The sequence below is a fragment of the Tenrec ecaudatus genome, chromosome 5 (genome assembly GCF_050624435.1).
Source record: "Tenrec ecaudatus isolate mTenEca1 chromosome 5, mTenEca1.hap1, whole genome shotgun sequence".
NCBI classification, from domain to species: domain Eukaryota; kingdom Metazoa; phylum Chordata; class Mammalia; order Afrosoricida; family Tenrecidae; genus Tenrec; species Tenrec ecaudatus.
The window spans coordinates 68,812,977-68,839,970 of record NC_134534.1 but is presented as its reverse complement, the minus strand read 5'-3'; positions in this window follow the sequence as shown (position 1 = coordinate 68,839,970).

Here is a 26,994-nt window from a genome sequence, read left to right as displayed (position 1 = left end):
ATTAAGGATTCACAAGGCTTGGAAAATGGGGGAGGGAGGGAGGGAAAAGAGGAGGTGATACCAAGGGCTCAAGTAGAAAGAAAGGTTTTGGAAATGTTAATGGCAACATATGTACAAGTGTGTTTAATACAATTGAATGATGGATTGTTTTAAGATTTGTAAGAGACCCTCAGTAAAATGATTAACAACAACAACAAAAATCAAGTCCCACTACTCTAAGCCATAATGGAGAAGCTTTGAGGCAAGGATGTTCCCAGGCTGTTCCTTCCACTGATGGAAACCCCATCCTGCCTGAACGACGGTTGTGGGCTAGGGCAGTGGCATCATCTATGATTGTAAAATGCAACAAAATTATCAGGTCAACAAACAGGGACACCCAGACTTAACTAGTCAGGAGATAGGCCAGGCATCTACCCTCTGTGTAGTACTATTACCACTTCAAGTGAGGGACTGAAAACAGTCTTAAGAGGTTGTGGAAAGACCAAGCTTTGTCAGATTCGTGGAAGGAAGGCGAGCTTACCTTGGGCGCATGGAATAATCATGACCAGTTGAGATGCAAATGCGGCAAAAGGAGTTTATTTGCTAGCTTGAGCTAGGGCTTCCTCCTTCTGCTGCCCGGTGCAGCAGGGACCCAGCATCCAAAGGGAATCAGCCCCGAGTGCTTTGTACCCCCGGCTTTTATAGGGCCAGGGGCCAGGGGCGGGACAAAGGGCAGTCCAGGGTTGCTGTTCTTTAAACTTAATTGGAGAAAACTTTTGGCGGCAGCATTGTCCAGCGGTGATTGGTGATAGGTTCGCGCATGCTTTCCTGATTGGTCAGTCACTGGTGGGCTGTCACTCGAACTCTATTGGCTAAGGCGTCATCAGGCGATGTGTCCCATTGGTTGTGTTGGATCAGGCGATGTCAGGCGATGTGTCCCATTGGTTAGGTTGGATCAGGCGATGTGTTGCATCAGTGACCAGGAACCTGATACTGAAACCGAAACCAAGGACTACCTCAAACCCCGGCTTTCCTACAGCCTGTTTTAACTTTTACTCTGCTGATTCTAGCAGTTGCACACCCGTGCCCCACAGCTTTTCTTCTTTAAAAGCCCAAACCTAGTAGTAATAAAGTCCCTTTTATGTCCATTGTCAAAATACACAAATAAAAGTATTAATCTTTTTTTTAAGTGTCCTTTGGTGTCTGGTCTGTTTCACTCATCATAATGCTTTCAGGATTCATCCACGCATAATGGATTTTATTTTTCTTTATAGTTAATGTTCTATTGTCTGTATACCACATTTCGCTTATCCACTCATGTTTGTTTTCCATCCATTGGTTGTTGGAGGATCCCGAATCCCTTTGGGGCAATAGGTCTTTGGCAACATGTTTAATTGCCTCTAAGAGCTATTTCAATTATAATCTCTTGAAACAATTTTGGAAATGTTTATGTAACTTTATAAATATTACTTTTTAAATAAGATTTTTTATACTTTCTGGATTTTTGTTTTCATTCCCTTTCTCATTCCTCCTAGATAGGTGTTTTTTGGTATTTTCTGTTAATTTTTATCTTGATTTGAATGTGTCCATTTTTATTTTCAATCAATTTTTTATCTGGGTTCCATTTTTTAATTAATCATTTTATTGGGAGTTCTTACAGATATCCTAACATTCCATGATTTGATTAGATCAAGCATACTCATACAACTACCACCACAATACATTTCAAATCATTCTCTCTCTTCCTGAACTCTTTGATCAGCTCCTCTTTATCCCCTCCCTCACACACCCGACTCCCCAGGAACCCTTATTATTCTTACTATATATTATTATTGTTGTTTGTTTGGTTTTTGCTGTATCTTACCCCATCCAATATATCCATTCTCCTACAATTCTGTTATTTTCTCCGCTCTAGTGTGGTTATACAGTCATCACTGCTACCAGCTCTGCCCTCTCCTTTACTCTCTTCCTGTACTCTCAGGGAATCATTACTCCCATTACTGTTTCTCAAGGGATATCTATCTTGGCTTTCATACACCCAATGATCTTAATTCTACAAATGAACATACAAAGGTCTAACAAGATTAATGAGGTAAAACAAAGACCATAATAGAAAGGGGAGGATATATCAAAGCACTAGAAGATAGTTATGTGTTTCATCAGTGCTGTACCACACCCTGGATTCATCATCCCTTCTGTGTGGCCCTTCTGTGAAGACTGCCCAATTATCTTACAGATGGGTTTTGGGTCTCCACTTTTTCCACGTTCCTTGTCATCAATCTGATTGCTTATTTTTTAACTTCTGATATCTATTCCATTATGCGTCATGATCACATAGGCTGGTGTGCTTCTTCCATGTGAGCTTTGTTGCTTTCTGGCTAGATGGCCACTTGTTTGACTACAAACCTTTAAGACCCCAGATGGATTGAGGGAGGGTAGGGTGGAAAGGGGTAACTGATTATAAGGATCTACAGATAACCTCCTTCCTGGGGGATGGACAACAGAAAAGTGGGTGAAGGGAGACATCGGACAGTGTAAGATATGACAAAATAATAATTTATAAATTATCAAGGGTTCATGAGAGAGGGGGTAGCGGGGAGGGAGGGGTGAAAATGAGGAGCTGATGCCAAGGGCTTAAGTGACGAACAAATGTTTTGAGAGTGTTGAGGACAGCAGATGTACAGATATGCTTTACACAACTGATGTGTGTATGGATCGTGATGAGTTGTATGATCCCCAATAAAATAATTTTTTTAAAGACCCCAGATGCTATATCTTTTCATAGCTTGGCACCATAGCTTTCTTCACCACATTTGCTTATGCACACATTTGTCTTCAACGATCATGTTGGGAAGGTGAGCATCATGGAATGCCAATTTAATAGAACAAAGTGTTCTTGCATTGAGAAGTACTTGAGTGGAGGCCCAATGTCCATCTGCTGCCTAATACTAAACACCACCCACCCCACCCCAACCGTCAGTCCCATTGCTGTCTCCTTAGGATTGCTTATCCTGCCTATCTTATATAGGCAGACCCCCTCCAAAAAAAACCCCAAAACGACCAAGACCATACAAATAGTTCCAAGTCTAACTGTTATCCTGACCCAGAGATGAATATTGCTTTGTTAAATAGCGAGCAGGACCTGCTATAATCCATCAGTCCAATCCCCTTTTCTTTCAGAGTTCCATATCCTGGGACCGGCTTAGCTAACCCCACTTATACCCTGTTAGTCCTCAGCATTAGTGTCTAAAAGGCACATATCCTATAAGTCCCCCTTGTTCTTCCTGCTGTCAGGATGGAACTGTCTAGTGCCCCCAACCACCAGCAAGCAATTTTTAGTTTAACCTATATGCCTATATGCCTATTCTTCATTAACTTGTTCTTTCCACCAATTTACTACACATTCATAATTTATAATTCCATTCACCAATTTGTATCAGTGTAAAGTCTACAAGTCTTAAAATTACACTGAAGATACTAGTCAAAATTAGAAAATTTATAGATATGTTATATACTACTTTTTCAAAAAGCTAAGCTGGATTGTATTACACTTTTAAATTTCATAAGTCATAATACAATTATTATAGTGATATAGATGATTTTAGACTTTGGACTTCCCTTTTATCTGTAAGGTAGAATGCATCTAAAGTTGCTTTTGAAGGAGAATCCTGGTCCTCAGAACTGTTACTTCCTTAGCCACTTCTGTAGAACTAGGATGGCGTCTATCAATGAATCAGTGTCAATGCCAAGGAAAAGCCAAACTCACTGCCATCAAGTTCACACTGACTCATAGTGACTCCATAGGACAGAATAGAACTCTTTTTGGGAACAGGAAACTCCGTCTTTCTCCATCAAAGGCTCTGGTGGTTTGGAACTGCTGCCCTTACAGTTAGCAGAAGACCACTCACCAGGGCTCCGGGTCTCTGCTCAGCCCTCATTCTCACAGGTATCAGTCGACTTGTGTCTTTGTTCCAAAAGGAGATCTAAAAATCAGCTTTGTTAATATCTTTGGATTTGTCTGTCCAGCTGCAAAATGGGTACAACAATTAGCCACATGCAAGAATCTTTATGAAGTTATTATTATCATTTTGTAGGTGGGAAAACTGAGGCACCTGCACACACTAGAACACACAAATATATAGAAATTAAACAATATTCTATTAACCTACCAGTGGGTCAAGAGAAAAATTACAATTTTCTTAAGAATTAAGAAAAATTACAATTTTCTTAAGAATTAAGTGAAAATAAAAGTGGAATACAGTAAGGCAGTACTCAGAAGACAGCCAAACTCAACAATGTGAGGAGCTCACAAGAGAAGCGAAAGCTTAGTCGCAACCTACAAAAAGAAATGGAATAACAGAAGAAAGCTGATGGTGCCCAATTATCACAAGATTATAGCGTCTGGGGTCTTAAAGGCTTGAAGTTAAACAAGCGGCCATCTAGCAGGGAAGCAACAAAGCCCAGATGGAAGAAGCACACCAGCCTGTGCAATCACGAGGTGTCCATGGGTTAGGTATTAGGCATCAGAAGACCCAGAACAAATGATCAATGTACAACCTCCCCCCACCGCTCCCCTCCCCCAAGAACTAACAACAGAAACTTGGGTGAAGGGAGACAGTGGACGGTGTAAACTATGAAAATGAAAATAATTTATAAATTTTTAAAAAGGGAATAACAAAGACCAGAATGGAAATAAATAAAATAGAACACAAAAAATCAATAGAGAAACTTTAACAAAACCGAAAGCTAGTACTTGGAAAACTTGATAATCCTTTAGCTAGGCTGACAATGGAAAAAAGGGAAAAGATGCAAATAATCAAAATAGGAAATGAAAACAGGCATTACAGTTGAGAGAGAATTATGGACTGACTGTGAGAGCAACTCTACAGCAACAAGCTATGCCCAACCTTGAAGAAATGGCAAGTTCTTAGACGCACCCCACCCAAACACCGTCAGCAGGAAATGAAAAATCTCAACAGACCAGATCATTGATCAAAAATCTCAACAAAAAATCTCAACAACAAAAAAGTCTCCAAAACCCTGTTTAAACTCCTCCTCATTAATTCCTCCTAAGCAGCCACTTTAGCCCTGGGACCACCTAAGACAAACACACGACAAGATAAAAGCAAAACCAGAACACAACAGGCTGATATCCATTATAAATATAGATGCAAAAATCATCAACAGAATACTCGTAAAGAGAATCCAACAGCAGATTAGCAGATCCACATGCCAGTGGCGCACAAAACAGACATGTGCGCATTGATGCTGACTGCGGCAAACACTAGAAGCCCTGCTTACCGAAGAAAGGATAAACAAACTCGGGTACATCCACACCATGGAATATCAATGAAAGCAATGAGATCTCTCCTTCTTTTTCTTCTTCTTCTTCTCCTCCTCCTCCTCTTCCTTCTTCTTCTTCTTCTTCTTCTTCTTCTTCTTCTCTCTCTCTCTCTCTCTCTCTCTCTCTCTCTCTCTCTCTCTCTCTCTCTCTCTCTCTCTCTCTCCCTTCCCCCCATTCCAATAAAGGAAGCTTTATGGTTTCCATTTGGTCCCGGCTGGGAGACGGGCTGCAGGGTGGTGGCGATGCGGTTCAGGCGGAGGGGTGCAGGCCAGCAGGGTGACACAGCTGGTCCCTCGCAGGTGGCTGGGTGCCGCAGGCTCCTGGTCGTGTTTGAAGGTGAGCCTCTCAGTCCCACCAGCCTGCGGAGGTGGGTCAGGTGGTCGCCCATCTTCTGGAGGAGTTTCGCCTCCTGATCCAGGAAGTGGTTCTCCAGAAAGTCCTCGAAGTGAGGTGGGTGTCCTTGGACCCCTCGGCGTGCGGTTCGGAAGGGCCTGCAGGTGGGTCAGCTCCAGGACCAGGCCGCTTCCACGGTCCAGGGACGACCCCGCTATCTAGGGACGCCTGGCGCTGGTTTCGCAGTTTCAAGAGACGATTGGTGCCTTGCACTTCTCCTTCGCCAGGTCGTGGAAGACGTGTCCCTGCCCTCCAAGGCCATGGTCGGAAAAAGAAGCCCAAAGAGAGTCAGGTGTGAGCGGCCGCAGGTGCAGATGGACCAGATGGTGGGCGCCTGCTCAGTGTCGGTGGCTTAATTCTGACGGGTGACCGCCCTCAAACTAAAACAGTGTTGGCTAGTCCCCGTCAGAGGGGACGGCCAAGAAGATGGTCCCAGAGGTGACATCTGGAAAAGGAAATATTGTTGGAGCAAGACACAGGTCCCTGGGCCCACAGGGCGACCTTGGAGCTGGGAGAACTCTCTCAAAAACCACAGTCACGGGGTGGGGGGTGGGGGGAGAACTAGAGTGCATGATGCTTGGCAAACTTACAATCGTACCAAGATAAATATTTAATAACGCCATTATTATAAAGGAAAGCAAAGGAAAAGAAACGTTGCCCTATACACCCAAAGACAAGACTTGGATAACTGTGAGAGGCCAGCGCCGGGGAGTGAGGGGGGCAGGAGGAAAGATGAGAGGGGCAAGAACCGCGTGGGGAGGGTTTCACAGGATATTGTTGTTGGTTTCATTTCTTAAGACAGGCTGTGTAAATATACGGTGTGTTTCTTTGAAAACAAAAAAAAATCCCTCCGATTCCTCATCCCTCAAACCTAAATAGTGATCCATGTGGCTAAAAACAAATAAATAAAAGGGGATACACCCTGTCCATGTTGGGTTTATTCCAGGAATTCTCAGATTTTTCAACAGTAGAAAAAAATCAATCAATGTAATACATTGTAGCAACAGAACAAAGGAGAAAAAGCACATTATTATCTCCAAATATGCAGGGAACCATTTGACCAAATCCAACATGGTTCCAGGTATGTGTTAAATGCCAATAGCCAACATTAGACATGATGGAGAAAGACTGGGAATTCATCTTGACATTAGGACACCCAAGTCAAAGGTGCCCACTTTCACTACCTCTCTTCAATGCTATGTTAGAAATCTTAGCAAAGTAATAAGAAAAGAAGTAAAATGTATCTATTTCTGATGATACAATACTATGTATAGAAAAAATCACAAAGAGAATGTAAAAAGTATCTAGAGTTAATGAAGGACCTTACACAGTTTTTCAGAGGGCAAGGTCAACTGACTGAAACTTAGTTTGGTTTCCATTTGCTATCAGTGAGAAACCTGAAAGGGACATGAGGGAAACAATTACATTTACAATAGTATCTAAGGGAATAAAATATCTAGGAATAAATTTAACCCTCAATGAGATGGATAGACTCAATGTGTGTTAGTCCGGGTTGACTAGAGAAACAAATCCAGTGACATTCATATATGTGCAAGAAAGAGCTGTATCAAGGAATAATTGGATATCAAGAAAACATTCCAGCCCTTTCCAAATGAAGTCCATAAGTCTAATATTAGCCCATATGTCCTATACTAGTCCACAAATACCTCTTCAGACTCACACAGCATATGCAAAGATGCCAAATGTAGGAAGATCACAGATAAGTGGGTAGAAAGTCATTTGAATCCAATGCCAGTAGAAGAAGCCCAGCACTAGCCTGGGTCTCCACGTGGCTCCCCCAGCTCTGTGAATGTGTCTCCTCAACAGGAAGGTGAAGCAGAGAGCGAGTGTGGCCCACCTCATGGGAGAAAAAGAAGAAGCTCCCAGAATCCTCACAAGAAGGCCATGCCCACAAGGAAGCATCATTAGGCTGTGACCTGTTTGACAGGCCAGACTCCATCCCTGCACTCGTTTATCAAGTTGACATGAAATGAGGTAACCACCACAATGGGCTCAACAATGGGCTCAAACATCACAATTCCAAGAGATGCACTGGACAGGGCAATGTTTCACATCAAAACCAGATCCACTGCCAGCAAGTCTATTCCAACTCTCATGCTATTGTTGTTAGGGGCCATCAAGTCCGTCTGACTCCGGGCGACCCTGTGCACAACAGAAGAAAACACTCACCACTGTTCCTGTGCTTGAGCCCCTTGTTGCAGTCACCGTGTCGGCCCATCTCATTGAGGGCTTTCCTTTCTTTGACTGAGGGCCCTCGACTTAACCAACTCATAGCAATAAGGCTGGATAGGATTTCCGAGGGCCTATAAATCTTTTCTTTTTTTTCAGCAAGGGCAAGATAACTAAGAGAAATTAATGAAACCCAAATGAGGCTGAGCATGATGGTGGGAAAAGAGGAAAGTAAAAGGAAATAGAGGAAAGAACTAGGTGACAAAGGGTATTTATAGAGGTCCAAAGACTGGAATGCACATATGTAAATTTATTTACATGAGTGTGGGGAAACAGATCTATGTGCATATATTTAGAGGTTTAGTATAAAGGCAGCAGATGGACATTGGGCCTCCACTCAAGCACTTACTCAATGCAAGAACATTTTGTTCTAATAAATTGGCATTCCAGGAATGCACACCTTCCCAACACAACTGCTGAAGAAAAATGTGTGCATAGGCAAATGTGGTGAAGAAAGCTGACGGTGCCTGGCTATCAAAAGATATAGCATCTGTGGTCTTAAAGGCTTGAAGATAAACAAGAGGCCATCTAGCTGAGAAGCATCAAAGCCCACATGAAAGAAATACACCAGCTTGGCTGACCACGAGGTATAAAAGGGACCAGTTATCAGACATCAAAGAGCTAAAAACCATATGAGTGGGGGCCCACCTTCCTGACACAACCACTAAAGACAAACGTGTGCATAAGCAAATGTGGTGAAGAAAGCTGATGGTACCCAGTTATCAAAAGATATAGCGTCTGGGGTATTAAAGGCTCGAAGATAAACAAGTGGCCATCTAGTTCAGAAGCAACAAAACCCATATAGAAGAAACACACCAGCCTGTGTGAACACGAGCTGTCGAAAGGATCAGGTATTAAGCATCAAGGACCAAAAAATCATATCATTGAAAATGTGGGTGAGTGCAAAGTGGAGACTCAAAGCCCAATGGTAGCCAACCGGACACCCCTTACTGAAGGGTTGTGGGGAGGAGATGAACCAGGCAGGGTGCAGGGTAGCAACGATGAAACATAACTTTCTTCTAGTTCTTAAATCCCCCACTATCATGATTCCAATTCTACCTCACAAATCTGGCTAGACCAGAGGATGTACATTGGTACAGATAGCAACTGGAAACACAGGGAATCCAAGACAGATGACTCCTCCAGGACCAGTGGTGAGAGTGGCGATGCCTGGAGGGTGGAGAGAATGTAGGGTAGAAAGGGGGAACTGATTACAAGAATCTACATATAGCCTCCTCCCTGGGAGAGGGACAGCAGACAAGAGGGTGGGGGGAGATGCTAGACAGCATAATATATGACAAAATAATAACAATTTATGAGTGATGAAAGGTTCATGAAGTAGGGGGAGTGAGGATGGAAGGGGGAAATGAGCAGCAGCTATTAAGGGCTCAAGTAGAAGGCAAATGTTTGAGAATGATGATGGCAATAAATGTACGTATGTTCTTGACACAGTGGATGTATGTATGGATTGTGATAAGAATTGTGCAAGCCCCCAATAAAATGATTTAAAAAATAAAATGTTAAAGCAAACAAAAAAATAAATTTTTATTAAGATCATTTTATTGGGGGATCTTACAATTCTTGTTACTCTCCATATATCAATTGTATCAGACATATTAGTACATATATTCCATCATTCTTTTCTAGACATTTACTTTTTATGAGCCTTTGGGATTAGCTCCACTTTTTTTCCCTCCCCCCACTCTCATGGCCCCTTGATATGTTATAGATTATTATTATTTTCATATCTCACACCAACCGCTGTCTCCCTTCCCCTCTGGTTTCTGTTCTTTCCCCTGGAGGGTGGGGGTGTGGTTATGTGCCATTCATTGCAAGTACCAATGGATCACGCAATGTACCTCTACATCCTTGAGGCTTCCTCACCTCCACTATCATGACCCCAGTGATGTGCTGCTTCCCACCCTGGACTTGACGGGAGCATGTACATAGGTATAGGTAGGAGATCAAGCTCGCAACACATGGAACCCGGAAACAGGAATGGGAAGAACTATACCAAAAAGGTGGGGGAAGGGAGAGAGGAGAGGAAGAAGGGGGTACTGATACTGTTCACAATGAATGGCAGGGCTTATTTTTTTTTACATCATTGTATTAGGGGCTCATACAACTCTTATCACAATCAATACATACATCAATTGTGTAAAGCATATTTGTACATTCATTGACCTCATCATTCTCAAAACATTTGCTCTTCACTTAAGCCCCTGGCATCAGGTTCTCATTTTCCCCTCCCTCCCCGCTCCCCCCTCCTTCATTAACCCTTGATAATTTATAAATTATTATTTTGCCATCTCTTGCCCTGTCCGACATCTCCATTCACCCACTTTTCTGTTGTCTGTCCCCCCAGGGAGAAGGTCACATGTAGATCCTTGTAATCAGTTCCCTCTTTCCAACTCACTCTCCCATTACCCCCAGTATTGCCACTTCCACCACTGGTTCTGAAGGGACCATCCACCCTGGATTCCCTGTGTTTCCAGTTCCTATCTGTACCAGTGTACATCCTCTGGTCTAGCCAGACTTGCAAAGTAGAATTTGGATCATGATGGGGGGTGCGAGGAGAATCATTTAGGAACTAGAGGAAAGTTGTATTTTTCATCATTGCTACATCACACCTTGACTGACTCGTCTCCTCCTGAGACCCCTCTGCAAGGGGATCTCCAGTGGCCTATAAATTGGCTTTGAGTATCCACTCTGCACCACCCCCACCCCCCATTCACTATAGTAAGATGTTTTTGTTCTGATGACGCCTTATTCCTGATCCCTGCAATACCTCATGATCGCATAGGCTGGTGTGCTTCTTCCATGTGGGCTTTGTTGCTTCTGAGCTAGATGGCCGCTTGTTTACCTTCAAGCCTTTAAGACCCCAGATGCTATACCTTTTGATAGCCAGGCACTATCAGCTTTCTTCGCCACATTTGCTTATGTACCCATTTGTCTTCAGCAATCGTATCATGGAGGTGTGCACCCAATGATATGATTTTTTGTTCTTTGATGTCTGATAACTGATCCCTTCGGAACCACGTGATCACACAGGCTGGTATGTTCTTCCATGTGGGCTTTGTTGCTTCTGAGCTAGATGGCCACTTGTTTACCCTATATCTTTTGATAGCAGGCACCATCAGCTTTCTTCACCACATTTGCTTATTCACCCACTTTGTCTTCAGCAGTTGTGTTGGGAAGGTGAGCATCATAGAATGACAATTTAATAGAAGAAAGTATTCTTGCATTGAGGGAGTGCTTGAGTGGAGGCCCAATGTCCTTCTGCTACCTTAATACTGAACCTATAGATATAGGCACATAGATCTATTTCCCCATCCTCATATATGTATTTGCATATGTACATGTTTTTGTCTAGACTTCTATAAATGCCCTTTGCCTCCCAGCTCTTTCCTCTATTTCCCTTGACTTTCCTCCTGTCCCACTATCATGCACAGTTCCCACCTGGGTTTCAGCAATTCCTCGTGGTTACATTACCCTTGATCATGCCCTACCAGGCCTCCTACACCCACCTCATCACCAATTTGGATCACTTGTTGTTCCCTTGTCCCTGGTTTTGTTAACACCGCTTCCGTTAGCCCACCACCCCCTATCCCATATCCCCGTGGAACTGTCGGTCCCATTGTTTTCTCCTCCAGATTGTTCATCCAGCCTTTCTTATTTACACAGACCTGCGGAGATAGGAGCATGCACAAAAAGAAGACAGAGTAAAACCAAGCAACATTATACAACAAAACAACAACAACAAACCACTGACAAAGAACAAAACAATAAGAAAGAAAAGCTTGTAGTTAGTTCAAGGATTGATTGTTGGCCTTTAGGAGTGTTTTCCAGTCCAGTCTGTTGGGGCATCACGCCCTGCCCCCAAAGTTCACCTTCAGCATTCCCTGGGGACCTTGCTGCTCCATTCCCTTGCTGTTCTGCTGCACCCCTGCAGTGCTTTGCCTTGGTGTGGTGGGATCAGATTGGGCGCAATTCCCACACTGTGTCTCCCGTGCTGTCCCTTGCAGGGTCATGGGTCAGTGAGGGATATCATGTCTCATAGTGGGGCTGGCCATGTGGTCCTCTCTGTGGACTGGCTGCTCTAATTGGGGTCATTATCCTCAAGGCCTGGTGGGCCAGGTTGTGCTCCACTCTCTCCTAATCCCCCTTCATCTGCTCCCGTGTTGCTCTGATATGTCGCTCTCTGGGAGCTGCAGATTCAATGCAATCCTTTGAAATAAATTATTCTGCGGGGAGGGGCAGGTGTCCACTTAGTATTTGGTACTGGGGCCAGCCCCCCAGACCTCTCCACTGGTTCCCTACTCCATGCCAGGATGTTTCATTCACACCTTGGGCACTGGGTTGAAGTTTGGTCCTTCTTTCCCTGTGGAGATATAAACACTACCCTCCCCTTGGGTGGGTTAGCACCCCGTGCCCCTGCTACCTATTTTTTCCTTATTTTCATCATTTTTTTTTTCGTTTCCCCACCTCCTCCCCAGTTGTCTACCCTGTGCATCGCTGCATTTGATCTGGTCCCTGCCACACTACACAGTCCTCACCTCAAGAGTGTTTGTGTTCAGTAGCTTTTTCCCTATGCTCCTTTTGCATTTTTGTTAACACTTACCTCAGCGGACTCATGTTGTACTTGTCCTTTTGTGCCTGACTTACTTTGCTTAGCATTATTTCCTCCAGTTCTTCCCATGCCTCATACGTTCATCACTGCTTAATAGTGATGCATAGTACTCCATTGTATGTATATACCACAGGTTTTTAATCCAATTATCAGTTGATGGAAATTTGGGTTGCTTTCAACTCCTTACAATTGTGAACCGTGCCACAAAGAATATTGAAGCACAGATGTCTGGCTTTGTCTTGTTTCTTGCCTCTTCTGGGTATATGCCCAGTAGGGGATTGCTGGGTCGTATGGTAATTCGATTTCCACCTGTTTTAGATATCGCCAGATTGATTTCCAGAGTGGTCATACATACTTACATTTCCACCAGCAGTGGATGAGAGTTCCTGTCTTCCCACAGCCCCTCCAACACTTGTTGCTTTCTGATTTTTTGAATTGGGCTATCTTTGAGGGTGTTAGGTGGTACCTCATTGTTGTTTTAATTTGCATTTCTCTTATGGCTAAAGATTGGGAACACTTTCTCATATATTTGTTGGCCATTCTGATTTCTACCCCTGTGAAAGTTCTGTTCAAGTCCTTTGCCCACCTCTGAAGTGGGCAATTCATTTTTTTTTTCTTTTTGAAAGGTAGCATAGTATTGTATATTTTAGTAATAAGGCCTTTGTCTTATGTGTCATTGCTAAAGATGGTTTTCCAGTCCATGGACTCTCTTATTACTCTCTTGGTGAATTCTTTCATTGTACACAGGTGTTTTATCTTCAGTATATCCCATTTGTCAATTTGTGCCTCCTCAGTCTTTGTGTCCTTCCCCATTTCTGATAGCCTATGTATTCCCTGTGCCAAAGTTCTCAAGTGGGTCCCAATTCCCTCATTGATGTCCTTAATAGTTTGGGGTTTAATTTCAAGGTATGTGATCCACCTTGTTTATTTTTGTGCATGGAGTGAGATAAGGGTCTTGCTTCATTTTTCTGCAGGTAAATATCCATTTTTTCCAGCACCACTTGTTAAAGAGGGCATCTGCTTCCCATTTGATATTTTGGGGGCCTTTATCAAAGATCATTTGTCTGTATGCTGTTGATTTTATTTCTGGATTTTCAGTTCTTTTCCATTGGTCTGTGTATCTGTCATTGTACTAATACCATGCGGTTTTGACAACTGTGGCTGTATAGTATGTGCTAAAGTCAGGTAAAGCAAGCCCTCCCACTGTGTCCTTCTTCTTGAGGAGTTCTCTGCTATATCCGGGCTTCTTCCCTCTCCATATGAAGTTGGTAATCAGTTTTTCCATTTCCTTGAAGAAAGATGAGGGTAATTGTATTGGGATTGCATTAAACTTATATAGTGCCTTTGGCAGAACTGACATCTTGACTATATTGAGTCTTCCAATCCATGAGCATGGGATATTCTTCCATTTATTTGAGGTTGCTCCTGGTTTCTTGTAATAGTGTTCTGTAGTTTTTCCCGCATAGATGTTTTGTTCTTTTAGTCAGGTATATCCTTAGATATTTCAATTTGTGCTTGGCTATTGTGAAGGGCACCACCTTTTTTATCTCCTCTTCTATGTTCCTATTGATGTGTATAGCAGTCCAATGGACTTCTGTGTGTTGATCTTGTATCCTGCCATTCTGCCAAACTCCTCTATTCCTTCCAGTACTTCCCCTTCTGGAACTTTTGGGATTTTCCATATATAAAATCATATCATCTTCAAATAACGATAGTTTCACCTTCTCCTTCCTCAGACGAATACCTTTGATGTCTCTGCCTTATGCTGTTAGCTAAAAGCTCCAGCACGATATTAAATAAGAGTGGGGACAAGGGGCATCCTTCTCTGGTCCCCTTTTTCAGTGGGATTGTGTTAGTCTTTTCTTCATTGACTACCACGTTGGCTGTTGGTTTTTCATATATAGCTTGTATTGTCTTGAGGAACTTTCCTTCCATTCCTATTTTCTCAAGTGTCTTAAACAGGAATTGGTGCTGGTTGTTGTCCAATATTTTTCCTGCATCTGTCGATATTATCATGCAGTTCTTATAATTTTTCATGTCAGTGGGATGAATAATACTAATGGTCTTTTGTATGTTGAACCATGCCTGCATCCCTGGTATGAATCCCACTTGGTCATGGTGAATTATTTGTTTTATATAATTTTGTATTCTGATGGCTAGTATTTTGTTAAGGATTTTCACATCGATGTTCATTAGGGGTATTGGTCTGTAGTTCTCGATTCTTATGGGATCCTTGCCCAGTTTTGGTATCACAGTTATACGAGCTTCATAGAAGGAGTTCGGGAGTTTGCCATCTTTTTCTATGTTCTGGAAGAATTTGTGTAGACTTGGTGTTAGTTCTTCCCTAAATGCTTGGTCGAATTCTCCAGTGAAGCCATCTGGTCCTGGGGATTTTTTGTCCGTAATCCCTTGAAAAACTTGTCTATTTCTTCTATTGCTATGGGTCTGTTGAGATTCTTGGCGTCCACCGAGGATAGTCGAAGGAGGGATTGTTTTTCCAAGAATTTGTCCATGTCTTCCATATTGTTTAATTCATTGGGTTACAATCCTTCGTAGTACTGTGTAATAATCCTTTTGATTTCATTACGGTGTGTTGTAATGTCCCCTCTTTCATCCCTTATTCTTGCTATCGAAATATGTTCCCTTCTTTCTTTGGTTAGGTTTGCCAGTACTCTATCGATTCTGTTTATCCTTTCAAAGAACCAACTTTTAACAGTATTATTTTTTCCCATAGTTTTTTATTTTCCCTCTCCTGAATCTCAGCCCTGATCTTTTATAACTTCTTTTAATTTGCTATTACTAGGATTGTCCTCCTGACTCTGCTCTAGGGGGTTGTAAATTTTGTGCCTGCATATCAATCATGAGTCTCTCTTCCTTTCTCAGGTGTGCATGTAGTGCTATAAACCTTCCTCTGATGACTGCCTTTGCTGTGTACGTCATGTCCTCGTTTTAGTTGGTTTCTAGAAATTTCCTAATTTCATCTCTGATCTGTGCCAGTATGCACTCATTTTGCAGTAGTTATTCATCCTCCAATTGTTTGCTCTTGTTTTCTTTGTCTTCCTCTTGTTGATTTCCAGCCTTATGGCACAGTGGTCAGAGAGAGAGGTCTGTATGATTTCAATGTGCTTAAATTTATGTAGATTTGCCTTATGCCCCAGCATGTGATCTATCTTCGAATATGTGCCATTTGGGTATGAAAAGAATGTGAATTTTTTTGTGTTTGGATGAAAATTTCTCTAAATATCAGGTCAAATTGTCTAATTGTGGTGTTTAGATCCCTACCTTCCTTGTTGAGTTTCTTTTCCTGTGATCTATCTTTCTCAGAGAGTGGTGTGTTGAAGTCACTCACTATAATTGTTGAGGCTGTGATTTCTTTTTCAATCTTTTGGAGTTTTTGGTTGACGTATTCAGCGGGTCTCTCATTCAGGGAATATATGTTTACAATGCTTAGTGGTGCTTTGCTTACCATTCCCTTGAGCATTATATAGTGTCCCTCCTTATCTCTTTTTATGGTTTGCACTTTGAGGTCAATTTTATCTGAGATTAGGATTGCAACTCCTGCTTTTTGAATTGCTGTCTGCTTGGTATGCCTTTCTACAGCCTTTGATTCTCAGCCCATTTTTGTCTGTAGTCTTGAGATGTGTCTCCTGTAGGCATCAGATTGATGGGTTATGTTTTGTAAGCCAATCTGCCAGTCTCAGTCTTTTAATGCCTGAATTCATGCCAATAATATTCAGGATTATTATCTCGATCTGTGGACTCGGTGATGTCATCTTATACCTTTGGTGTTGGGAGTTTTCCTACTTTCCTTTCTCATTAGGGTGTTGTGTGTGTGTGTGTGTGTGTGTGTGTGTGTATCATTCTTGACTTCTTTCCATCCTTAAGCCAATGCTATCTTGGGGTCTTTTTTTTCTCTTTGTTGCCTTCTGGGTGAGGTTGTTCTATGTGGTGGTCTCTTATTTATGCTTGGTGAGTGTTGTTCTTCTGCCCATACTGGGTCGGCAAGGATCTTTTGTAGGGCTAGGTTTCTTCTAACGTATTCTTTGAGTTTTCTTTGTCTGGGAAGACTCTTACTTCTCCGTCTATCTTGATTGATAATTTGGCTGGGTAGAGTATTCTTGGGTTTGTGTTGTTTTCCTTCAATTTTTGGAATATGTTACTCCACACTCTCCTCTTCTTCATAGTTTCTGCTGAGAGGTCTGAGCATATTCTTATTTGGGAACCTTTATATGTGCTTGTTTTTCCCTAGCTGCTCTCATGATTTTCTCCTTTTCCTCAAAGTTGGATAATTTAACTATTATGTGCCTTGGTGACTTCTTCTTGGGATTCAATCTAGCTGGTGTTCTTTCAGCATCCTGAATGGTTGCCTTGTTTTCATTCATTAAGCTGGTGAAGTTTTCCTCCAAGAATTCTTTCACTATTGTTGCAGATGACTTCTTTGTTGTGTCTTCCTCTGGTAAGCCAATAATTCTAATGTTGTTCTACTTCATAGTATCAGACATAGCTCTTAGGTTTTCTTCAGCTTCTCTGATGATCTTATCAGATTTTTGTTCACATTGCTTAAAGTCTGCTTGGCTGTCCTGCAAGTCATTGATGCGGTCCCCTGATTCCTCCAGTTGATTCTCGAGGTCCGTGTTTCTGCTACTGGTTTTATTATCTCTTCTCTAAGTTTCTGTGTTTCCCTTTGGTGTATGGCCTTTATCTCTATCATTTCATCCTTTTTCTGTATTGTTTCCCTCATATCCTATGACTTCAAGCAGCAGTCTGAAAATTTCTTTCTGTGGCTACTCAATGTCTACTTCTTCTACGTATGTTGTTATGTTCAGGACATCTTCTCCCATTGCCTTCTGTTTTTAATGTTTTCTCGTTGAGGTCGTTGGGGCTGATGGCTGTTTGCATTATGTTGTCTTAGAGGAGCCAGGTGCCATTTTCCAGGGAGTCTAAAGCACTGCCTCTCTCTGGGAGACGTGTAGGAATGCTTCTTCAGACTGCCTACAGCTAATTTTACTTTTGGATTAACCTACCACTATATCCTCCTGTGGCTTCCCTCTCAGGGGAGTGACCCAGAAGACTGGTGAGTTGCTTGCTTTGGTATTGCAGAAGTTGGGCAGAGGTTCCAGCAACAGCTTGGAATGCTGATGAGTGTTGATAGAGCTGCCTTATGTCCCCAGGTATGCAGGCAGTAATTCACTGGTGAAAAGTTGGGCAGAGTATCCCTTGGAGGGAAAGCAGGGCTTTCTCTAGCATCCAGTTAGCTACACAGGGTGGAGCTCACCTAGGTGGGTGTGGCACAGTGTAAATGCCCTAGGCTAAGGGGAGTGGTCTGGAGGTCAGCAGTGGAGTGTGAGAGAACAGGAAAGAGACAAAGGAAGAAAAACACTTAAAAGTAAGACTGTTTAGACTTTGTGGGAATATAGGGAAACAAAAGAAACTATGTAGCTGAGTCCTACTCCCCACCCGTGGAGCTGCAAGTGTTTAGTACTTTGCCCCAAGGCAGCAGTTGCAAGCCACAGCTGAGCAGAGAAAAAGCCCTTGCGCAGTCCTCAAAGACCTTAGGCTGACAGAGAGCAGAGATGTAAAGAGAAGCAACAATGTAGCTGAACCCAGACCCCTGCTGGTGGAGCTGCAAGGGTCCTGTCCCTGCCCTGAGGCAGGCTGGGGCAAACTGTGGCTGTGTTGAGACCAAGCCCCTCTATGGGCTCCAAGTGGTCCTGGCTCCGGCAGAGACCATGGCGGGGCCAAGGTAAAGCCCCAGCCGGCTTCCACTGAGGTAAGCCATAAAACCTCAGCCCCTGAAAACCCCATGGGTCTGTGCCTACTTATCCTTATGATGCTCCTCCTGTGTTCCAGCTGTGTTAAAGGTCCTCTAAGCAACTCTCTTGGGCTGGATTCTGCAGAGTCCCTCTGGTATGTGTCACTCCATCACCCTCTTCCCGGACCAATGTCAAATGGCAGGTCTTATAAATCTTTATGTGACCAGACAGCCTCGTTTTCTCCTGGGGAGAAGCTTAGGGGGTTGCGCCATCAGCCTTGCAGTTGGCAGTCCAACCATCACACGCAGCCTCACCAGACCTCCTGTCTGTGTGTACAGGGTTGCTTTAACACGACTGCATGGCATGAACAGCAAAAACAAATGGAACCGGAGGTGAGGGTGCAACTACTGGTCCTTCCTCATCCAGGGGGAAGAAGAGTGATGAAAGAAAGACACATGAAGCAGTTGGTCCACTGGACTAATGAGCCACGGAAACCTCAGTCTCCACAGTCCTCCAATCAGGAGTAGACGGTGCCCACGTGCCACTGCCAACTGCTCTGAAGAGAGCAACACTAGAAGGTCCTAGGTGGAGTGGGAGAAAAGTATGGGAGAAAACCAAAGCTCACAAGAGAGACCAGGGTTAATGGTCAGAGAGAGACCAGGGCTGAGACCATCGCTCTACTACACCAAGGAACCAGATTACCGTGGGGTTAAGAGCTGACTTCAGTAAGAGGTTGCAACCTTACTTCCCTGGGGCATCCTGAGCACTACTTCACCCCTTAGATCAATAACTGAACACACGCCTATGATAGAATAATCAAAAGGGCAGGGCAGCATTTCCCCAAGTGCCAAGTTCTGAAGATTAGGAGAGGGGAAGGAAATGGAGAGGAAGTGAGACCAGTGAGGGTACCCAAAGGCAATTGCTCTGGATTTGTGGAAGCAAAATGTTGATGGATATTGACTGTCACACTGATGACCTGCTCTGGGAAACACCTCATTCACAATGAAAAGTTTGGTTCTTTAAAAGTAACCAGGGATGTGAAAATTTTATGTGATCAAAATTATACAACATTATTGGAATGAGTAAGATAAATCGATAAAAATATTATTGGCAGTGTGTGGAATCATACAACACTGCTGAAAGAGATTAAAGAAGACTTAAATAGCTGGTAAACTGTTACATAATCGTGAGTTAGAAAACTGAAACTTAATTGTTGAAATGTCATCACTACCTGACTTGTAGTCAATTATTATGGCCCATGTAGCCATAATCCTGGATTCTATGTCTGTGGCTATAATCCTATTTTGGAGAGTGTTCTCTACTATACTAGTGAACAAGCTTAGGGTGGGATTAAGACCTGGCATTAATAGAGTTCACACCCTTTATTTACTTTTTTAAAAATCATTTTACTGGGGGCTCAAACAACTCTTATCACAATCCATACATCCATCCATTGTGTCAAGCACACGTGTACATTTGTTGCCATCATCATTCTCAAAACATTTTCTTTCTATTTGACCCTTTGGTATCAGCTCCCCTTCCCTTCCCACCCCACCTCCTGCATGAACCCTTGATAATTTATAATAATTATTATTTTGTCATGTCTTATATTGTCTGACATCTCCCTTCACCCACTTTTCTGTTGTCCGTCCCCCAGGGATGGGGTTATATGTAGATCCTTGTGATCGGTTCCCCCCTTTTACCCCACCTTCCCTCCACCCTCCCGGTATCACCACTCTTGCCACTGGTCCTGACGGGTTTACTGTCCTGGATTCCCAGGGTTTCCAATTCCTATCTACCAGTTGTACCAGTGTACTACCTCTTGTCTAGCCAGATTTGTAAGGTGGAATTCGGATCATGATAGTGGGGGGGGGGTCATTAAGATGAAAGTTGTATGTTTCATTATGTTTCATTGTTGCTAGCCTGCACCCTGACTGGCTCGTCTCCTCACCACAACCCTTCTGTAAGGAGATGTCCAGTTGCCTACAGATGGGCTTTGGGTCTTGTGTTAGTCTGGGTAGACTAGAGAAACAAATCCATGGACACACATATGTGTATAAGAAAGAGTTTTATATACAAAAAGAATTGAACATTGAGAAAACATCCCAACCCAGTCCAGTCCAAAGCCATAAATAAGTCTGATATTAGCCCATATGTCTGATACCAATCTGTGATGTCCTTGTCAGACTCATGAAACACATGCAATGAAGCCAAATGCAGGATGATCACAAGCCAGTGGGTAGAAAGTCTTTGGGTCCAGTGGCATTGTAAGCATTTCAGCGCTGGCAGGGGTCTCTCTGCAGCTTCTCCAGCTTCAACTATCTGGTTGTATCCATGTGGCTAGTCTTCTACAATGTCTCCCATGGAGTGGCAGAGAGAGAGAGAGGTGTCTTCTGCCTCAAAGGAGGAACTACCAGATGTCCCAGAATTCTCAGGAGAAGGCCATGGCCACATAGAAATCCCATTGGCTATCTCCAGATTGACAGCGTAAACTCCACCCCTATGCTCTTAATCCTTCAACTGACATCAAATTAGGTGACTACCATAGGTCTCCACTCCACACTCCCCTTCATTTAAAACGATATGATTTTTTTTGTTTTTTGATGCCTGATAACTGATCCCATCGACACCTTGTGATCCTATAGGCTGGTGTGCTTCTTCCATTTGGACTTTGTTTATCTTGAAGCCTTTAAGACCCCAGATGCTATATCTTTTGATAGCTGGGCACCATCTGATTTCTTCACTACATTTGCTTATGTACCCCCTTTGTCTTCAGTGATCATGTTGGGAAGTTGAGCATCATGGAATGCCAGTTTAATAGAACATAGTGTTTTAGCATTGAGGGAGTACTTGAGCGGAGGTGGGGGAATCTTTAAGACCACTTTATCAGAGAGTTACTGAAGGCACCATCCTTTGTTTTCATGGGATGGGTACATATGCAAGTAACACTGTACGGTTCTCACCCACATCATCTGAAAAGCCATACCTCTATTTCCTGGCTGAGCTTCGGTAAGATGTGCTGTGACTTTTGTTTCGTATTTGGTTCACCTCTGCCTGACCTTTGGATTAGGGACTAAACAGCACCTACCACTATGAGACATTTCCTTAAAGTTTTGTGAGTTTTTGTGGGAACTTGCAGCAAACTGAAGAACCAGCAATGTGAGGAAACAGATACAAGGGGGGAGTACGGGGGTGGGGGTGCGGAGTTTGTGGGCGGAGCGGGAAGGGGCAGGGAGGGCAGAGGGAGAAGCACAGCATCATGTAAGAGTTGAACACTTTGGAGCATCTTTAATCGTCAACTCCTTGGGACTAGTCTGATATTAATTTTTCTAGAATAAGTTATTGCCACACTATGAAAACTCATCTATAAACCCAATGCAAACCCAATAAAAATTACAACAGTGTTCTTTACATAAATGGAAAAGCCAACCCTCAGTATTTGAAACTTACAAGAGGCTCACATCCCTAAGCAATGTTGAAAGATAAGAATAAAGTAGGAGTACATGCACTTCCTAATTTTAAAACATGTTCAAAGCAGCATGGCATGACTGTATCAAAAGACACAGAGATTCATGAGATACAACTGAGAGTCAGTCCTCCTTAGCCCTCACATATGTGGTGAAGTGATTTTGTTCAAGGGACCCAACATGGGGCAGAAGAGTCTCTTCAATGCACAGAGCTAGGAAAATTGGGTTTCTATAAGCAGATAAATGAAATAAGACCCATGACTCACAGCATACACAAAAACAAATTAAAATTGAATTAGAGACCTAAATGTGCACATTAAAGCCATACAATTCTTAGAAGAGAATGGAGGACAATGTTCTTGGGTCTAGTTTTAACAATGGATTATTTAATTTCATAATAAAAGCTCAAATCTCAAAAGACCAAGTACAAACATGAGCCCTCATAAAAATGAAAATCTTTTGTTCCTCAAAGGACATTCATTACCAAGACAAGCTCCCAAGGGGGAATATCATTATATTCAATAAGAATCTAATAACCAAAAAAATATATAAAACTCTGACAATTTAACAACAAAAAGATGAATAACCCAATGTCATAAAGTGAGCAAGAACTTTTCATCAAAGAGGACATTAAAATGTTCATCATTGGCCAAAAAAAAAAAAAAGTTCATCATTGAGTTAGTTTATTGTGCCAACCTGGCCAATAAACACATGTGGGATAACTGAAGGGTGGAGAGATAAATGGCTTCATGAGTCTCGCCTTTCTTGTTCTCTGGTCTCTTGCTTTGTGATGATTGGACCAGGGTGCAGCTGCCTTAGCAGTTCCCTGCTTCAGCTTACAAGGCTCACTTCCTGCAAGATATCCCCAAGGAGAAGCCGCATGGACCTACCCCAATGCAGCCCTGGGTGCTGGAGCAGCCATGTGGAGACCCCTGCCAGCGCTGAGATGTTTACACATTCACTGACTCGGCTTTCCTCTTGCAGTCGGCATCATTGCATGTGTTTTGTGAGATGGAGGAGGATTTTGTGGACTGGTGTTGGACATATGGGTTAATGGGTTAATGTTGGACTAGTGGCCTTGGGCGGCACTGGGTTGGGATATTTTCTTGATACACAGTTAGCCTTTATATAAAACTCTCTCTTATACATGAGTTTCTGGAGATTTGTTTCTTTAAAGTACCAAAACTAATACAACCATACACATGAAAAGATGTTAAAATGCATAGCCAACTATGAAAAGATACAGCATCTGAGGTCTTAAAGGCTTGAAGTTAAACAAGCGGCCATCTACTCAGAAGCAACAAAGCCCACATGGAAGAAGCACACCAGCCTGAGTGATAATGAGGAAACAACTGGATCAGGTATCAGGCATCAGAAGACCCAAAACAATCATATCAATGTGAACAGTGGAGTCTGAGTGGAGACCCAAAGCCTATCTGTAGACAATTGGACATCTCCTGACAGGGGGGCCACAAGGAAGGGATGAGCAAGTCAGGGTGCAGTATAGCACCGATGAAACACCCAATATTCTTCTAGTTCTTTAATGCTTCCTCCCCACCCCAACTATCATGACCGCAATTCTACCTTACAAATCTGGCTAGATCAGAGCATGTACACTGGTACAGATAAGAGCTCAAAACACAGGGAAATCAGGACAGGTAAACCTCCCAGGAACAGTAATTGGAGAATCGACACCATGAGAGTAGGGAGAAGGTGTGGGGAGAAAGAGGGAACTCATCAAAAGGATCGACATCTTACCCCCACTACCCCCCCCCAGGGGGACAAGCAACAGAAACATGGGTGAAGGGAGACAGCGGCCAATGGAAGATATGAAAATAATCATTTATATTTTATCAAGGGTTCACGAAGGTAGGCGGGTATGAGAAGGAGTGGGGAAAGAGAAGATGATACCAAGGCTCAAGTAGAAAGAAACTGTTTTGAAAATGATGATGACAATGTATATACAACTGTGCTTACTACAATTGATGTATGGATTATTATAAGAGTTGTAAGAGCCCCCAATAAAACGATTTATTTTTCTAAAATGCATAGCCAAAAGAAAAGTGCAAATCAGAACTACCAGAGATGCAATTTCACCCTCACTTAAAAAAATAAACCTGGCGGAAGGACCTTGGGCCTCTACTCAAACACTCCCTCAATGCATGAATACTTTCTTTTATTAAATTGGAATTCTATGATGCTCACTCTCCCGACACAACTGCTGGAGCCAAAGGGGGTGAACAAGTAAATGTGGTGAAGAAAGCTGATGGTGCCCGGCTATCAAAAGAGATAGTGACTGGGGTCTTAAAGGCTTGAAGATAAACAAGCGGCCATTTAGCTCAGAAGCAACAAAGTCCACATGGAAGAACACACCAGCTTGTGTGATTGAGTGGTCCTGAAGGGATCAGTTACCAGGCATCAAAGAACAAAAAATCATATCATTGACTGCACACCTCCATGATAGGATCGCTGAAGACAAATGGGTGCATAAGCAAATGTGGTGAAGAAAGCTGATGGTGCCCGGTTATCAAAAGAGATAGTGTCTGGGGTCTTAAAGGCTTGAAGGTGAACAAGCGGCCATCTAGCTCAGAAGCAAAAAAGCCCACATGGAAGAAGCACACCGGCCAGTGTGATCACGAGGTACCAAGGGACCAGGTATAAGGCAGCATGCAAAAAAAAGAGATATATGTGTGTGTATGTATGTGTATATATGTGTATATGTATATATATATATATGTATGTATATATATATATATACCATATTAAATGAAGGGGGAAGTGCAGAGTGGAGACCCAAGGCCCAAGTGTCGGCCAATGGAGATCCCCTCATAGAGGGGTTTAGGAGAGGAGATGGGTTAATTAGGGTGCGAGGTAGTACCGATGAAGAACACAGCTTTCCCCCAGATCCTGGATGCTTCCTCCCCACAACTACCATGATCCGAATTCTACCTTGCAGGGCTGGATAGGGCAGAGGTTGTACACTGGTACATATGAGGGCTGGAGGCACAAGGAATCCAGGGTGGATGATACCTTCAGGACCAAGGGTGTGAGGGGCGATGCTGGGAGAGTGGAAGGTGAGTGGGTTGGAAAGGGGGAACTGATTACAAGGAGCCACATGTGACCTCCTCCCTGGGAGAGGGACAGCAGAGAAGGGGGGGAGGGGAGACTCCGGATAGGGCAAGATATGACAAAATAGCGATGTATAAATTACCAAGGGCACATGAGGGAGGGGAGAGAGGGGAGGGAGGGGAAAAAAACAAAGAGGACCTGATGCAAAGGGCTTAAGTGGAGAGCAAATGCTTTGAGAATGATTGGGGCAGGGAATGTATAGATGTGCTTTATACAATTGCTGTATGGATTGTGATAAGAGTTGTATGAGTCCCTAATAAAATGTAAAAAAAGAAAAAATAAGCGACTGTGAGCCATAAAGATATTTATACAAAAAAAAGAATTGTAAGCCCCAATAAAATGATTTTTAATGTAAATAAATAAATAAATAAATAAATAGATAGATAAACCTACCCAAACCTGACTGCCTCCAGTTGATACCAACCCTACAGGCCGGAGATGTGCACTGGCGTGGTTCTGAGGCTGTAAAGCTATAGGAGCAGACTGTTTCCTCTTTCTCTCGTGGAGTGTGTGGTAGCTACATAATCTGCTGTCAATTTGAGGGGATTAAAAGTGAAGGGGTAGAATTTAGTCAATCAGATCACAGCTTGATGACCTCTTGGAGGCGCTAAAGAAATAAATAGCTTGCTTGAGGTGGGACACATGCTCACTCTATGTAAGACATTTCTGACAAGAAGACACATGAAGCTACCCTGTTGCAGCCAGAGCCCTGGGATCTGGAAAAGCCACATGGAGACCCACACCGAGATCCACGCCAGCACTGAGATGCTTACAATGCCACTGGATCCACAAGACTTTTCACCCACTGGCCTGCGACCTTCCTGCATTCGGTATGATTGCATGTGTTTCATGAGTCTGAAGAGTACTTTATAGATTGGTATCGGACATATGGGCTAATATTGGACTTATGGACTTAATCTGGACTGGAGTAGGTTGTTTTCTCAATATTCAATTATTCTTGTATAGAAGGCTCTTTCTTATACACATGAGTTTCTATGAATTTGTTTCTCTAGTCAAGCCAGACTAACACAGAGTTGCTGGTGGTTTCAACAGCCAACCTGAGTCAGCAGCCAAAAGCTTAATCTACTGTGACACCAGGGCTCCTTCACTCACTACAAACATGGCTAAATTCAAAAACAGAAAATGGCAACTCTTGAAAACGAAGGGGGAAATTTGGAATTCCCATCCATCATCAGTAAGACCGCAAAATGGCCCAGCCGTTGTGAAAAGCTGAGGTGGCTGGTCTAAACACTCCAAGTAGAGCTGTCGTACAACTCAGCGAGTCTACTTAGGGATAGATAGACCCCTGCAAAGTTTGAAAGTGGAATGTCAAACAATGACTTGCACATCATTGTTCGTGGCAGCACTAATCATACTAAACAAAACTAGAATGCTCTTCCATGGGTGCATGGGGAAACAAACCGTGGAGGTGTTCGGTGGTGGTCATGGTGATATCAGGAGTTGTAGAGTCAATCCAAAGTCTTATCAACCCTACGTAAAACAAAACAGAACATTTCTCTGTCCAAGGCATGAACATGTCTGACCCCATTGCTGCCATTACTGGGGTAATCTATCTCACTGAAGGTCTTCTTTTTTATGGACTCTATTTGAACAAGTATGATTATCTCAGATAGTTTGATGATTTTATGTTAATTCTAATTTTTATGAAAGTGTAGGGGTGGAGTACAACCTGTCAATCAGGTTGCAGCCTAATGATGTCTCTTTGGGGATGTGAGCTTCCTATAAGAAGAAACTGGGAACCTCCCTCTCTCTCTGGCCCTCTGTCTTCCTGCCTGCTGTTAGTGCCGTGTTTCCAATAACCCTGGATCTGCTTGACTGTGCTCACACTGGTCTGTGGTCTTCCTGCTTTCTGCTCGATGTTTCTGTGTCACTGGCCTGTGGATAAGTGAGTCTGAAGGGGGCCCTATGGACTAGCATTGGACTTAGGGATTTGAGTTGGACTGGGCTAGGATGCCTTGATATACAATTATTTCTTGATATAAAGCTCTTTCTTATACATATTTGAGTGTCCCTGTGTGCTAATTACAT